Source organism: Neolamprologus multifasciatus, chromosome 16 (genome assembly GCF_963576455.1).
Source record: "Neolamprologus multifasciatus chromosome 16, fNeoMul1.2, whole genome shotgun sequence".
Classification (NCBI taxonomy): Eukaryota; Metazoa; Chordata; class Actinopteri; order Cichliformes; family Cichlidae; genus Neolamprologus; species Neolamprologus multifasciatus.
In genome coordinates this window covers 5140386-5155713 of record NC_140454.1, presented here as the reverse complement: position 1 = coordinate 5155713, position 15328 = coordinate 5140386, and the positions used below count along the sequence as shown (strand labels likewise).

The following is a 15328-nucleotide window of genomic DNA, read 5'->3' as shown; positions in this document are numbered from 1 at the left end:
AGTTTACTTATTTTAATTTAACACATGTTTTATTTTAATTAAGTTTAAAACTTTTTTATTTAATGTAAAATTATATTTGGTTTTAATTTACTTTCAAATTCTTCAGTTGCTGAAGGGGCTGCATAGTTTTCATAAACTGCATAGTTCAGAATAGCTATAATTGTACCAGATGGTTGATTCAGTTAAGTTGGACTAGACTGTAATACGAACCGTTCAGTTTGTCAACAATAAAACTGAAATGAGAGAAAGACTGAGTGTGAGACTTTGATATTAGATAAAATGAATATTGATAAAGTTTACCTTTATGTACAGAATCTGAATATCGCAAAATATTTTTAAAAATTGCAATAATATCGTATCGTGCGTTAAGTATTGTGATAATATCGTATCGTGGGATGTATGGTGATTCCCACCTCTATCGGATGAGAGGTGAAACGTCTTCAAGCAACTTAAAGAAGTCCAGACGCTTTTCTTTGCAAGCTCCTTTGACTTCACCTTTTATAGACTTTTTAAAATATTTCATTTCAAGCAAAAAATAATTACTCTGAAAGGATAAAAAACTAACAACTTACATGTTGCAATTGCTCTAAAGCCCCCTAAATTAATTCAGCGTTAGGGCCACTGGGAATAAAAAAAAAAGTGGGCATGTCTTTTTTTCTTCTTTTTCTTTTCCTGAATTCTGAGAAAAAAGTCAGAATTCTAAAAAATAAAAAAATTAAAAGAAAATATGACTTCAATGTTACATTCTGACTTTTTTTCCTCAGAATTCTGGAAAAGAAGAAAAGAAACAACTTGCCCACTTTTTTTTCCCAGTGGCCCTAATCCTCTACCGTAAAAAACAACAAATAAATACTCACACTGACAAATACTAATGGAGCACTAGCTACTCGAGCAGTTTAAAAAATAGACTGTAAAACTTACATTTCAACCATTTGGAGAGCTAAAATTTCCAGTTCACCATGAAAAGAACAAAAATTGCCAACATATTTTTCCAGGTAAAAGATTGGCAAAAGAACACACCCACAGAACAAACCTTATTCTCACACTAGCCTACATAGCATTACAGGAAAGGTACACAGCTGTTACAGCCTGAACAAGCAAGCACTTTTGAATACAGCAATGGTGTAGAGATAAACAAACTCTTCCAGGAAAGACAAAAACACAGAAAGGGAAAAATTTGAGATGATGCAATGCTTTATGACTGTATTATGTGTGCAGTGTGTGTGCGTCTGATCAGGTTTCCTTTGTGAGAAAAGGCGCTGTGACACCTGAACCACCAGCCCCAACGACTGAGTGATGAGAGATTAACCCATTTCAGTTTAGTCAAGGGGGGCGTGTGTGTGTGTGTGTGTGTGTGTGTAGGGCTGATGGAGACAGCAAACTGCAAAACTGACAGGAAAACAAATCTCTGATGGTGCTTTTTGGTGGGGACTATCGAGTTACACTACAGAACACAATAAAGGATAAAGGAGGACTCTGACTTTTCTATAATACTAGATTTCGATATTCTGTTATTTTGTGACCTTTATGCCTTCTTGTGGTAATGTGGCTCTTATCTCAAAATCTTAAACCTTTCTCTTTATATAATCTTAACAAAATATTATCATAAGAGAAATAAAGGACAAACAAATGAGAAATAAACAGATGTTTTTAAATGCAGAGAGGAGAATATTAACGTAGTACATTACTGAAAATGCTGAGAATGAAGTAGCTACTAAACATTACTGTAGAGCATATGTAAACGGTCAAAACGGTCAAGCTGTTTTGACCGTTTACATAACGTGACATAATTTTAAAAAGACTTAAATGTAGCCCAATTTAGGTCCAATAAGCCCCACATACATTCTAGCACATGAATTAACTATACAAATGTTTACTTTATTTTCTCCAATGAATATAAACTTCGACCACCAGTTGCATTAAGAAAAAATTACATTTAGCAACACACCGGCGAGTTAAATCCATCGCCAATGCTGTGATGAACTTTCTTGTAACTGTCTGGATGCTAGCACGCTGCTGCAGTGGCCTGTAGTTTGCATAGAAATGTGAACGTATCTGCAAAAACTCATTAACTACTAACTGAGCGATACAGAAACTTCCAGAAAGTCCAAACTTTTACTTAGAATGAAAATGTCTCTATTAGCCTCCATCAAGCTTAAGTATCTATCTGACTGCAGCGCTGCTGAGTCAAACGTTTCTAAGCCATGACACAACCACACTGCAGGTTTTCCCTATTATGTACTGATGCACACAAACTAACCGCCACTAACAAACGCTCTCACCAAGGAGATTTGCAGGCACAAAAGTATATGAACCCTCACTATTCCCCCGGCTTACTGCCTCCCCAGTGTGACCTCACCACCTGCACTTCAGACTTTGCATTTCTTTTTCTCCGAGCCATGTTTAACAATTTGCTGCCAAAGAGAATAGCAGGTAGGGTACCAGCCCATTTTAGCTGATGATGCAGTTGGTAAAGGCGGCAGGATGTGTCTCACACACACACACACACACTGCAAATACTCTGAAAGGTCTTATATTAACTCCCTGACAAAGAATGGAAACTCAAGCACCTTACATTCCCCATACACTCACACACCCCAGGCTCAAGGATTGTATAGAAGTTGTGTAGATACTGATGAAATCATGGCACTAATGTGTGAGAACATATGCATCTTTTTACACCCTGAGGTTTTGTTGCATACAGTTAATGTGTAAATATGAAAAAATATAATTGTGTGTGTGTGTGTCACAGACTAAATTACTAACTAATTTCTACGCGTCTGCATCACAGCCTTTGCATGTGAGAAAGGTGACCTCAGCACAGCACAGACTGTTATAATTACAGACCCCCCCCCCCCCCGACAAGCATACAACGGTTAAAAGATGACATCACCTTCTTCCCAGATTCTTTTGTTCAAAAACGAGACACAGATATACGCACACACCTGGCCTTCATGAAAAACCAAAAGACAGAAAAAAAGAATCATCAGTCTTTGGAAATAACAAAGACTTCCAGAGAGGAAGAAAAAGAAATTAGATGTTCACACAGGCTGTCCAGTTTTGCAACAATATCTAAACATGTGGTTCTAAAAGTAGACCCTCCAAATTGCCTCAAATCAAATCTGCTTGTAGGCCCATCTGAAATGATTTACTTAAAGGATCCTGTGTTGTGTCTATTTACGTAGCTCTTGAGGCAGAGTCCAAGAAGAAGTGGTCAACATTTCAAAAAGCACAAGTGAAATGTTTCAGTGACATTGACTCTCAGTTTCACTCCACTATAAAGCATTTCTTTGTCTGTAAGGATGATGGTCTTTTCCACAGCAGTGGAAAAACTCAAAAACCACCAATGTCACAAACAGAAAACATGAGCAGCCCATGTTTCAGAGTAGTCTATAAACTTTTATTACTGCCCCCTACTGACAGTCCACAGCTTCAACATACAAATGCAGGTCTTTAAGGCCTAGCAAAGCACTCATGGACATCTGAGCTTTAGGTTTTTTATTTTTGTTTTATTTTGATAAAAACTGAAACATGCTAAACTACTGAGATCACGATTCATTGTGCTAGCTCTAGCATCTTCAGTGTTGGTAAGATTGAGTCACTGCACAGATGAAACACATTCAAAGAGAAAAGGAGAAAAAAAAAATGCTGCCGGAGGTTAAGATAGTTTATATATAGTTTAAATGCTCATACCACTGCCTGTAGGACACTGGATTTTAGGGGTTAAAACATCAATTACCGCCTTAATAGACACTCAGACATATATTTAGTTGCCAATCTTCCAGTTTAGACCTTTAGAGACAATGTTTTTTTCATTTCAGCACATAAATCGTCACAAAAGATGACGATTTACCAAGCTTTACTCGTTGGGTATAAACCATATGGTTTTTAGCACTTAAATCAAAACTGAAAAAATAAAAACATTATGACTGCTGCTGCTTTTTTTCCTCCTAGAAGAAAAGAAGATTAAAGGGGGACATTAAACTTCAGTCAATCCTTCATTCTGCTTTTTAAGAGCCCTTTATTGCCTATTATTGCAAATAGTACAGTAACTGAAACTCTCTGTTAACACCTCCCAGCTGACTCCATGCCCCATTCAAACATGATATAATCTTTCTGTCATCCGACTCTCCCATGACTAGCACCGTGATCTATCCGTTCAACGCTCAGTCAATTCTCTGTGTGGGATGTTTGGACCAGAGTTTCCTTCATCATGGAAAAGCCTGCAGGGCTTAGGAAGTGGAGAGGAGCTGGTTTCAGCAATGAAGTTCGGCTCATATTTCCTTAACAAGTTTTTTGAGACCGCCTTAAGGGAACTTTTGCAAGTTTGAGATAACAATACACTCTTGGTTTGGGAGCTTTTTTACATGGATGTAATGTGTTACCCCTTTTCCATTAAAGGTGTTTTGGTGCCAGTGTCCAATCTTAAACTGGTTCTATGCAGCCCCAAAGACTGGGGATGCCAAAAGAGCTTGCACAATTTAAGAGGCGTTCAGTAATGGCTTTGCATTCATATACTCATTGATAAATATAAAAGTAGGTAATTAAAGCAACAATCATCAAAGATGAATGAGCACCCTGACAGATGAAGAGTCGCAGCCTGACCTTTAGGGATTCCTTCACTCTCATTGTTCATCTCTCCAACCAGAACCCACCAATGGTTTAATGAGGACCTGACCCTAGAGTTCACAAGGATCATTCAGGTAGTGTGACCTTTGACCTCAAGCTACAACTTCAAGGGGCAAGGGATCCAGGTTATTTTCACTGAAGTGAAAAGCTATATCCACATAGAAGGCCTGGTGTTTACAGGACATTTGCCCCATCTGTTTCCACAAATGATGTGTCAAGGCAAGGTAACCCGATGTAGGTCATCCTCATTGTACAAGTGCTTAGTCCCAACACACATCCCCTCTACTTACAGACAATAAATAAAATCTGATCTTAAAAAAAAGCTTCAGGTCATGTTTAGAAAGTCGACGATTATCTGGTGGATACACTGACACACATATACCACAGGCCTGCACAATAAATCAAATTTATTGTCATCGCGATATCAGCCTGTGCGATGGGCCCATCGCAAAATACGGCGTAAACTGCGATAATTGGGTACCTTAAAATGTTTACACACGTGCTTTAAAGAATTTACCAATCAAAGAAACCCCTTTACACATTTGACCGGTCGAATAGAGTCCTTCACGGCATTAACCAATCAATGGATTACAGGCCCGCCTCCTGCGTAGGTGGGGAGCGAACAACGCTGCATTAACGAGTCAGAGTTGTAATGGCTGACTATGGCTACTGACTATGAACTTGTGGCTAAAAATAATAGTACCTCGCTTATTTGGAGGTACTTTGGATTTGATAAAGACGATGTCCTCCAAACACAGCTACGCTGCAAAACTTGCCGAACACTCGTGGCAACCACCAGAGGAAACACGACTAACCTCCACCATCATCTTCAATACAACCACAGAGAACTGTTTGAGCACAATCTGATATCGTCGTGTTGGTGTTGTTCCCAGATCAACATAGTAAATGTTGTTCCAGCATCAACATTGCAAGTGACCAATCAGAATGTTGTGACGTCATGCTTTTGCGACTTCGGGAAAAACCGCCGTAAAACAAAAAACTGTACTTAAGCTGCGAGAAACCGCCTCTGTCCGCCGATCAACGGACCCTAACCCTAACCCTTTAATAAACGCTAAGCAGAATTGATATTGTCCTTGCAACATTGGAATTTCATAAATGCACGAATGGCTTGGTGCACAAAAGAATAACATCACAACAATGTGATTGGTCACTTGCAATGTTGATCCAGGAACAACACCAACACGACGATATCAGATCATCCACTGTTTGAAGAGGTCCAGAAAGACAGGGCTAGCCAAACAAAGGTTGCTAATGTTAAGACAACGAGCGCAGCAGTCCAACAGCCGTCTCTGTATCAGAGTTTTTCAAGTGGAACTCCTTATGAGAAAACGTCAAAGCGCTACAAAGAAATAACAGAGGCCATTACACATTTTTAGGCTAAAGACATGATGCCTATAAATACAGTTAGCAGTGAGGACTTCACTAGTCTGATACATAAAGTGGACCGGAGATACCGCATCCGCTCACAAAACTACTTTTCCCATGTCGCCATTCCACAAATGTACGAAACATGCCGGAAGACCATCATGTTTGAACTGAGCCAAGCTGAAAGCACTACAGACCTATGGTCAAGTCGTACAACGGAACCATATATGAGTTTCACAGAGCACTTCCTCACCGAAGACTTTGAACTGAAAACACGTGTCTAGAGACTGTATTTTCCAGACTCCCACACTAGTGAAAATATAGCCCATATTACGTGAGGTGCTGGCCAGCTGGGATCTTAAAGACGACCCAAATTTTTTTATGGGGGCAATGTTTCAATGTTAAAGTGCACTTTGTTGCTACACTGCTAATACATCAGCTTTCTTTAAATTAAACTGTTGCAGTAAAACAGAAATTATGTATTCTAGGTTTTTTTTTGTTTTGCTATTTATTTTAGCGCAAGTCATATCGTTATTGCAATATTGATCACAGTTATCGCACTTCGCAGATTTTCCTAATATCGTGCAGCCCTAATATACCAGATGCTCATTTATCAGACGGTTACTTATTTTAACTTCCCTGAAATGACTTTCTGCAGGTTTAAGGTGTTCAAAGTGCACGCAAGAGAGATGGAAAGTCACACGGGCTTCCTGTTATATGTAAGCAAGAAATCATGACTTCTCAACCCACTGGACCCTGTAATCCTCCTAACAGAGAACATTGTACGGTCCTCACTGTGCTACATTACAATAAAACATAAAAGTGTCATTTTTTTACAAGTGGCCACACAAAATAAGCTTAAAGCTGAAGAGGTTTTACTGCAGAGCGTGCATGCTGCTTTCTCGTGGCTGCCCTTTACCCTTGCAAAATAAGACCACACTCTAGATTTCCTGCCTCATATACGTGGGCTTATCACAAACTAGGAACCACAGGGACCAGCAGGCTGTGACCGAGCGCCACCACTTCCTGTCAGGTTTAAGATATTTTTGCCCTATAACCAATAAAAACACATCTCTTATCATTGATTGACATCTGTTTGACTATTACACACCACACAAATTATTTCACTGACTTTTTGTTTGTTTAGTTTTTTTCCCCCTGTTGCTTTTTTATGGGGGGGGGGGGGGGGGGCACACAACACATTTAGTGTTGCTGGTTTGCTTTAAAAACCAGGAAATCTGGTTTTACATTTTTTCCAGCTGTTGCTTGGAAACGGCGGAAGTCTGGAGAGATGTAAAGAAGAGCGAAGATGAGCAAGACGAGGCTGAGAATCAGAGGGTTAGAAGACGAGGAAAAACAAGAAATAACAACATGATTTGGTGTGTGTGTGTGTGTTACAGATAGAATTAAGACAAGGGTGGGGGGGGGGGGAAGAGAGAGAGAGAGAGAGAGAGAGAGAGAGAGAGAGAGAAGCTGCGCAACTTCCCCCTTAAGGAAATGCCAGGGAAGTGGAGTCATTTTAGAGCCAACACACACACACACAAACACACACACTACAATTTGCTGTCAACTGTACACATAGTGCATGTTTATCTTTAATCTGAACATATACCTGATTTTACTGGGCATACGTGTGAGTGTGTGTGCACATGCACGATCCATTTCAGGACAAAGCGTCCTTTATTGTGCCCCTCTGAGCTTTCGGGGCATAGAGAAGGAGCCAGGTGCAAGCTTTAGTGCAAACACAAATACTTTCACAAACACATTTACATGCACAGATGCACAGAGAAACCCCCCAAAACAAACACACACATATAGAAAGATGTGCACAGACAAACACCCTGCCTATTTCTGCAGCTCGGCAGTGTGAAAACCATCTCGCTAACAAGTCTTTATTGATCAAACCAACAACGTGTGGAGTTTTGAAAAGTCTTGAAACCATCACGACGATGATGGGCTTTGACACCTATGAGCAGCTTCTTGTATGCTAAACACAACCTCACAACTGCTATAACAGCAGACACACACACAAAACAAGGTAGAAAGAAGAAAACACAAGTGCCAGAGGAGGAATTAAAACTTTTATTATTATTTTATTGCTCACAGCTGCTGCTCAGTTCTCTTGTCAACAACAGTGACAGTGTCGATCACTAACCCTACGGCGCTTCTATTCTCGTGGGGAAAGCAGAAAAAATACAGGCACACATTGGGGTGACTGTAGCTCAGGTGGTAGAGCAGGTCATCTACTGATCGGAAGGTTGGTGGTTCGATTCCTGGCTTCGCCTAGTCTGCATGCCAAATATCCTTGGGCAAGATACTAACCCCAAATTGCTCTCCGATGCATCCATCGGAGTATGAATGTGTGTGAATGTTAGCTATAAAGCACTTAGAGAGATGTGCTTGTGCGAATGGGTGTGAATGGGTGAATGCACAAGTTGTTTAAAGCGCTTTGAGTGCTCAGATGAGTAGAAAAGCGCTATATAAGAACCAGTCCATTTACCATACAGTTTATGAAGGTGTCATAAGGCAGGAATTCTCTTTTTAGTTAGTGTGTGTCACAGTACATAGTTTCCAAGCACACCACTGTGTATTATTTAGAAGCAGGGCAATTGATTATTTCTGCTGCTCATTGATCTGTCCATTAAGTGCATAAAAAACCCCAAAATACTGTATGTGTGTGTAATGCCGGGCTCACACTGTGCGATTTTTTCAGTCGCGCGATTCAGCTCCTGCTCAAACTGTACGATTGACTCGCAGGGGTCAGAAGTTCGTAGGTCACGATGCAGGTCTCACACTATACGACCCGAGGCTCTGATGCGACCCGAGTGCTCACACTGTGCGTCCATAAAATGAAGGTTATAACAGAAATTCTGTCGCTCGCTCTCCCTCTCGGTCTTTCACTCACACAGACACCGCCATCAACTTTGCTAAATTGCTAATGAAAAACATGATCAGGCAGCTGTGATTGAGCAGCAATGTCTATCCAACTATTTTCACGGTTGTTGTGGTCGTGATAATTTTGTGAGGCCACATCGAAAAGGCTCGGATGAGCTTTCCAAAGTTCTACAAGTGCCTCCATCGCTTGTGTCCAGATCACACGCTGCACTGCCGTGCTGCGCCGTCTTTTTCGCTGACATTTGTGTTTGCGCGTATCGTTTAGGTTTTATCCGATACCGGTGCCAAACCGGTACTTTTGAAACGGTGCCGGTGCTTAAACGGTGCCCAAACCGGTGCTTAAAGAATGGAGAACACAAAAGTGGTCCAAAAACCTCTCATGTTCAGCTGTTTTTTTGTAAAAAGATAACAATGTTAGTCTTTTCTGCAGGTATAGGGCATATATGGTATCACTCTGGGCTGGAAGCAGTGCTTAAACAATGGAAAAAACACAAACTTTGTCCAAAAACCTCTCATGTTTAGCTGTTTTCCACTTTTTCTTCGGTCATTTTAGCCTTTTTGGCCAGGGTGAAGGGAGTATCTGCCATCAAACAAGAAGACAGCCGCATGTAGCTATGATGATGTTTGCTAGTTCACGTTACATGCATTAATTTAATAACGCGGTTAGCCTACTCAACGTAAATTACACACGAACAACATTAAGCTACTCACGCAGAGAAGAACGGCTGCTGCTGCATCATCATCATTTCTGCTACACTGGCAGGGCTAGGTTCATCAGATTTGAGGTGTTACCTCCTTTGACAGTATCAGCTTAAAGCACTTGTTGCAGCTGCTGAGTTTGCATATTTTGCTGTGAAGTACAGCCAGACTTTTGACCGCTTCGCTTTGGGCATTTTTAATCTGTAGCTCTGCTCTAAAAGAACGTACGTACCTGGACCCGCCTACTATCCTCGAAACGTAAAATGATTGGCTAGAATCTAAAGTGTATCATTCCATACCAGTTGGTGGCGGTAATGCACCTTTCAGTTGTTTGCCAACCGCCAATAGAAATGTAAGGAAGAAGAAAGTGTATCACAGCTCAGGAAAAAAAAGCACCGAAATAAAGCACCGAAATGTGCGCTGCTTTTCGGTCTGGTTACTACCGTTTATGTCAGAACCGGTGCCATCATGGCACCGGATACCGGTACCCATCCCTACTCACGACCAAGCGATTGATGATCGGGAGCTGGTCGTGAGGTGTTAATCGCTTCTCGTTACCCCACGTATACTACACGATGCACGACGCACGATGAAGGCCAAAATCGGGCCGATCGCCAAAACGGTCGCACGACTCAAAAATCGTCTCAAAATGGGCCAAAAATCGCACAGTGTGAGCCCGGCATAACTGTTCTCCAAACAGTCGCAGTTGGGAAACTTCAATGACAAAAATCCATCTACCATCAGTACCAACGACACCTGTTTTAAGCTGTAAAACTTCAAGCAGCTGTTTCAGAAAATCCGCCCAATCGGCTCGCATTAAATATGCAGACGAGAAGCCTGCATTTCATATCATTTACTGTCTTAACAGTAAATGATATTATTCTTCAGGCAAAACATTTTTAAAAGTCCTTTTTGTTAACCCTTAAAGCCTAGATAAAGCTCAGCTTTTACAACCTGACATTCACGATTCACTCAAAGGTTTGGTTGTGTGGCTCATGCAGAGGAGCTCATCTGCATCACTTCCTCCTGGTTATGACAGGGTACCGTGCAAATGAAGAAGACATCACTTGTGTTGATCTACTGCTTTGTGACAAACACCCAGTTAATGCAGAAAGCTTGTATTTTTGAGCTATTTTTATCAGCGGCCCCTGAGGTAGACTGCAGCTGCCATCTTTAATGGAAAGAAACAAGAATAATGACAGTCAGAGATTTTCAGAGACGACCAACCAGTGTCAAATCTCACAGAGCTGAGTCATATTTGTGGTGCTTTCTTTGTTTGTGACCCTCCTCTTTTTATTCCCTCATCTTAAACTCCACCTTCGCAGATGGGGAATGAGCTGCATTTTTGCTATTTCAGACTGGAGGATTTTCATTAATCTACAGTACCTACCAGGCTCCCGCCTTTGTCTTCTCCTTTGTCTAATGTATGTCTGTTTCTATCATTTCTGGATCTACAAAAAAAAAATCACTATTTATCAGTTTGTTGCTTCTCCCGAAAACAGGAAAACAACGAGAGACTTGATAAGATGTTAAGCTCAGTTTCTGCTTCTCCTTTGCTCTGCCTTAGTGTTTAAACAGGGAGCTCTGTGTAAGTAGGCCAAGAAAACAGTCTCACTCTGGGGAGCAACACAAAGACACGGAGAGGGGGAGAGAGAGAGCGAGGTTGGTCAGTAATAAATCTCCATTGATTGCTGTGATCCAGCTAAAATTCAAAGAGTGTCTGCACCTGCACTAATGATGACCACACACACTCACAGAGAGACTGACACTATCCTTTTGATCTCCACACACATACAGATACCACAAATCTTTAAAGTTTCAGACATTAAAAACAGAAAGGAGTGAGGACATTAAAGTATTACAGAAAGACAGACGGTGAAAAGTGGATAGATAGGTGGGGGAGACAGTTGAGGGATGGGGGGGTTGGCCAGCGCTGCATAGCTGCTGTAATTAGATCTAGTGGTAGTAAGGGGGTTACATTCTGGGCAGTGCTGCAACTTTCCATAACGTAATGAGCTATCACCCCATTTTTAGACACACAAGGAGGACTGACGGTCATTGAAATGGATATCGCTTATGACCAGGCCGACAAACCACAACATCAGGGCTTTTCCAAAGCTGTTCACAGGCAGCTGGGAAAATGCTGAGTGCCGCAAAAATGTTACTCCTGCACCTGAAGACGAGCAGTATAGTGGAGGTAACTTTTCATGAGCCCAAACCTCTACTGAGACCTCAAAACCTTCCACATTTTAGTGCTAATGACATTAGAAAAACATTGCTTCCTGCTGCTCCAAAAGACACATTAAATGTAAGTACCCTATGATAATTAGGCTCCGAGTCTCATAAAACAAACAAAAGACAGACAGCTTCATTTGACACAAGCTTCAAAGTGATGAAGATGAGTGGAGGTGTTGGAGCATTTTGCGATTGTGAAGGCTGAGGACGTCTAAACACAAGATGGCTTAGCATCCTTTTCATCACGACATTCCTCTAGCAGCTCCTCTGAGCCTGGAGGATCAGCAGGAAAAACACACCGACACAGAGGAGACAAAGGCAGAGAGCATGAAGGACAGAGGAGAGGCAGATCTGGTATGAAGACATGGAAAACACTGAAAGTTGAGCACATGAAGGCACCAATGTTTAGATACCAATGTTTTGGTGGTCCCCTGCACTAACAAAGATCTACATGCATATAAGGACCAAACTGATACAAATGCCCACAATGACTGTTTAAATGTAACATGTGAAACTGAGTTTAGAGCGAGTCTTTTGAGGCAACTCTCAGATATTAAATCAACATTTATTGTTTTAAAAATGCCTTTTAAAAAAACAAACAGGGAGCCAGCTCCTCTTTGCTTCATCAAACTGTCTCCAGGTCTGAAGCCTGTGGACGGAGCTCAATGAAGCGGCCGAGCACGCTGCAGGAATTAGCTAACTGTCGGACACCATTACCCCCGTTGTTACTGAGATATGGCACTGACTCCGCCTCCACACGCTGTCCTCCCTCGCCCAAAGAAGACACAGTAGAGCGACCGCTGGAAGCTTATTATTCTCTCTCAAAGGCTCATTAGTGTTGATCTTGGCTGACTGAGGGTTGCGGAGATATGAATCGGGGAATAGCACACTATTAAACAAATCCTGTTAGAGAGGCCTGCTCGGAGGCCTCGAATGAAGCTTAATAAACTGATGGAACAATGTTTGCAGGAAAGAAGATAATACTCGTCATCGGAGAATCATTACTGGAAATTAAATTCAGCAGAAAAGAGGGAGTAAGCGGAGAAGTGGGTGACAACGTCTTCCAGTTTAGCTGAATAAAGCACTAACAATACCAGAGTTTACAGTTCAACTGCCATTAAAAGACTAATACATGGGTATACTGTTCCTGTAAATAGTTATCTAGGAATGTGTTCTACAACGGGATTCAATTATCTTCTAACTGGCTTCATGCATGACAATTTGACCAACCCCCGCTTTGAGCTAAGACTTGGAAGATCTCGGCAAGTTCGGGACTGCTGTGGACTTTTGTACAGAAAGTCTCCAGAAGACTTTTCCACATGACTTTGTTGTCACCTAACTTGGCCCCTGGCACTATCATGATCCTTTTTTTTTTTTCAGAATACTTTGTTATTGTTTAGAGCGATAAGATTAGAGAGATAAGGGTGGCTGTAGCTCAGGTGGTAGAGCAGGTCATCTACTGATCGGAAGGTTGGTGGTTCGATTCCTGGCTTCCCCTAGTCTGCATGCCAAATATCCTTCGGCAAGATATTAACCCCAAATTGCTCTCCCATGCATCCATCGGAGTATGAATGTGTGTGAATGTTACTTAGAAAGCACTTAAAGTGCTTTGAGTGCTCAGAAGAGTAGAAAAGTGCTATATAAGAACCAGTCCATTTACCATTTATTTTTAGCATCATAGTATTTGTTTAAAATCACCACTATGGTCACTAAGGAAAGCCATGGCCGGGTCTTTTAAATGTTAAAACAAAGCTTCTTTTTCTCAAGAACTGCATAACCAGCTATTATCATCAGAGAGGCCTGTTCACATGTTGCATGTTGACTGGATCAGTTGTTCCTAACGTCACAAATGATATTTTAGGGAAATCCCAGTTCAAGATTAGTTTTATTATTCATAGTCAGTCAGGAGGAGTTTTGTTTCCACTGGGTCAATTTGACTCTCGACTTCTGGACTAATTTAAAGAAAGCAGGTTGGCTGCCCTAAATACTCTAGTCTCAAATTATATTCTGCCTTTTGAATTAAAGCTCTCTTGTAACTGCTGTGAGACACTTTGTACAGTCAGGCCATGTTGTAAAGTTTGTAAAAGGTAAACACAGGTAATCTATCCATATTTAAAATCTCCTTTACAGTACTTTCACAAACACACAGACACTCCTTGGCCAACAACAACAGCAGTGATTAAAAAACAGAGGACTATACAGAGTGACCATTTAGGAGGTGACCTAGGTAATGTAAACTACAGCATCTGTTTTTATCCTTGTCTCGCTGCCCTCTGCAGCTCCCTTGGTGACCCATAACTCCCACAATCTTTCTTATCTTCTCCCAGGCTTAACAAAACCTCCACCCACCAAGCCGACATCAGACGAGAGACTGAGGCTGTTTACGTTTTGCTTACAAACTAGAACAGGAGTTCATCTAAGGGACACAGAGAGCTACTGACTCAAACCTTTTTTAATATTTTCACACAGCTTTAGTCAGCAAAATTAAACTGGGATTTTTCACATGTTCATGTGTTGCAGTGAATGAGGAGAGAAAAATACGGATGACAATCTTATTCATTAGGACTCCGTAATATTAAGTAACAATAATCTCCATAGATTGGGTATCTAATGGTTTCTGAAAATCAAACAGCTCATTCTAATGCAGGGAGTCTGTGTGGGCTTCGGCAGCTTAAACTATTAATTTATTTTACGTAGTTTGGGGATTTAAATGCTCTCATGTCCCACAGTGGGTTCCCAGCCTAATTTCAGCCTAAAACACTTCAAAATGCAAATGATGTGAATGAAAATGTGCTATGGAACAAGAGGATAATAACTGACTCTAAATCTTGTTGAAGCAAGGCCGAATAATCCGCACGGGCCAGAAGCTGCAAAAGAGACAATGCTGAGCCTAACGAGAGCAGCGCAGGGAAGTCGAAAATGAAGACTCAATTAGCTCATAGCTGAAGGTGGTTTAAGTCTGGTTACCCTCTGAAATAAGTGGGCGGGGGCGTGCTAAGAGCTAAGCTACCACCATGACACCCAAAAGCTTTCTTTTAGGAGATATAACTCTAAAGTTTCTTAGCAAACTTCTTCTAGGTAAATGGTAAATGGCCTGTATTTATATAGCGCTTTACTAGTCCCTAAGGACCCCAAAGCGCTTTACATATCCAGTCATCCACCCATTCACACACACATTCACACACTGGTGATGGCAGCTACATTGTAGCCACAGCCACCCTGGGGCGCACTGACAGAGGCGAGGCTGCCGGACACTGGCGCCACCGGGCCCTCTGACCACCACCAGTAGGCAACGGGTGAAGTGTCTCGCCCAAGGACACAACGACCGAGACTGTCCAAGCCGGGGCTCGAACCGGCAACCTTCCAGTTACAAGGCGAACTCCCAACTCTTGAGCCACGATCGTCCAGGTACAGAGAAGAGAACTTTAAAACCTGATTGCAAAAATAATTACAATACAATAAGAGCAGCTAGCTGTTGGCTCAA

The 15328-nt window shown here is 41.5% G+C and overlaps 1 protein-coding gene across 5 annotated transcripts in view; it reads right to left on the bottom strand.

Annotated features, from left to right (window-relative positions):
• Nucleotides 1–15328, bottom strand: part of LOC146500077 (mitogen-activated protein kinase kinase kinase kinase 4-like) — a 112669-nt gene that overhangs the window by 63381 nt on the left and 33960 nt on the right. The gene's annotated exons all lie outside the window — the stretch shown is intronic.